This window comes from Arvicanthis niloticus, chromosome 5 (genome assembly GCF_011762505.2).
Source record: "Arvicanthis niloticus isolate mArvNil1 chromosome 5, mArvNil1.pat.X, whole genome shotgun sequence".
In the NCBI taxonomy this organism is placed as follows: domain Eukaryota; kingdom Metazoa; phylum Chordata; class Mammalia; order Rodentia; family Muridae; genus Arvicanthis; species Arvicanthis niloticus.
This window is the reverse complement of record NC_047662.1, coordinates 79,639,241-79,641,169: the sequence shown is the minus strand read 5'-3', so window position 1 is coordinate 79,641,169 and position 1,929 is coordinate 79,639,241. Positions and strand designations below refer to the sequence as shown.

Here is a 1,929-nt window from a genome sequence, read left to right as displayed (position 1 = left end):
TTATAATAAAGTTAACTGTTCATCAACACAAAATATAATCCTTTAAGGAAGAATAGGTAGCATGTAGTTATTTTAAAAAAACAAAAAAGCAATCAACACTAAAGCCAGCTACGCGCTGGCAATGCAGTCTTGGTCTGTTCCCAGCCCGGCACAAAGACCAAGAGACTGAGACCACATGTTTCTCCTAGGCAAAGTCTCTCCCACAAACAATGGCTCTGCCTCTTCAGAGCTCTGAGATTGCTCTCTCGGTTTTCCCCTGTGATTACCTAGACCCTGGAGTTCGGTCTTTGCCCAGTCTTATCAGTCCAAAGCCTGGCCAAATTCCTCATGGGCTAAATTCTTTCCGTCAGACCCACTTGAGTCACTGTAAATGTGAAACACCATACAATCTTAGTTTAGAACCAACAGATAACATAACCACTGAATGTGGAATCTATCATCCTAAACTCATCAGCTATTTTATGGTAGAAATCTTCCCATGGTGGTGGCAGAATAAACTACCAGATAAAAGTTCGTGTACTACATCTTGCTTTCTTTTGATCCTGCCTCGAAATCCAAAGGACTGTTCCTTCCTTCTACATCTCTCTATTCCTCTCTTGGACCTGTCTCCTCCTTCTTTCCCAGCTATTAGCTTCTTGTTGTCTTTACTATCCAATGAGTTAATTAGGGGGAAATTCTGATTCTTACCTGGCAGGGGAGATACCATGATCACGAAAGCAGTTTTCCCAGGGCGAGGCTTATCCTGTGCACTCCTGATGTGATAACCCCTGAAATTTCTCCAAATGCAGGAAACTCAAATGCATAATTTTTGGTAATGGAAGACTGTTCTTGCTTGGAATAGTCTGAGTCTATGTTGCCGGCATTTAGCTGGCTTTAGAGTGCATTTATTTTTAATAATTACACGCTGTAAGAATAAAATGTATTTGACCACAGAAAAGAAGAATTTCTTTTATAGTATCAATATATTGTAGTTTCTACTGTTTGTATAGTCTTTATATAAAAATGCTTTTTAAAAATCCATTTCTATGAGGATTGACAGAATGTAAAATAGTTAAATAGTATACTTCTAAAAAGCTACAGATATGCTTTCTCAGTGTATGCTGACCTTAAACTTATTATCACGTTTACAGTGTGCAAGCATTCTTTTCGAGATTTCAAAACTTTGTGAATGGGCTTCTGTATATATTTTCTAACTAATTATGATAAAACATATATAGTATATAGCAATTTTCATAGCATTAGTACATGCATTGATATTTAGTGACTTTCTCATGTATTAATCCTTTTTGATTAACAGCAAATTTAATTACTAAAATTTGATGTTTGCTTATAACCTTTAAGTATTTTTTGATCAGAATTTTATTATTATGTATGAAATCATCATTGATTTATAAATAAATTGACAAGAGATGTAGTTCACCCACCCTTAGTATTAAGAAAATGCACATAAGTAGATGCTAACACAATCAAGTATGTTTTTCGGTGGGAATATGAACCACTATAGCCTAGTAGTGTAGAAGATATATATATATATATATCTTACACACACACACACATATGTGTGTGTGTGTGTGTATGTGTGTGTCTGTATGATGTAGCTCTATCCACATCTATAGTACAGACATCTGTAATATGCATGTCAGGTGTTCTAGGACAATTGAACTGTGCTTGAGTCTCAGCTTTATAAGGAGCTGGTACTTTTTGAATCTTTGAGAGTATGTGTTTGATTCATTGAGAAAATCACAGAAGAAAAAGGTGAGAACAGAGTAGAGCTTGGTGGTGTAGGGATGATAACTGGTAACAACATAGAAATCTCCAGGTCCAACTCCTGTTGATGACATAGTGTCAAGTGACCAGTCACAAGTGTCCAGTTAGTTTTCCTTGAAAAATGAAATGAGATATTTCTATCTTATCCAAAATTTTAATAAA

General features: G+C 35.7%; 1 pseudogene; it reads left to right on the top strand.

The window, feature by feature from the left end:
• Window positions 1–679: 679 nt before the first annotated feature.
• On the top strand, window positions 680–833 carry LOC117709693 (U1 spliceosomal RNA; annotated as a pseudogene).
• Window positions 834–1,929: the final 1,096 nt, after the last annotated feature.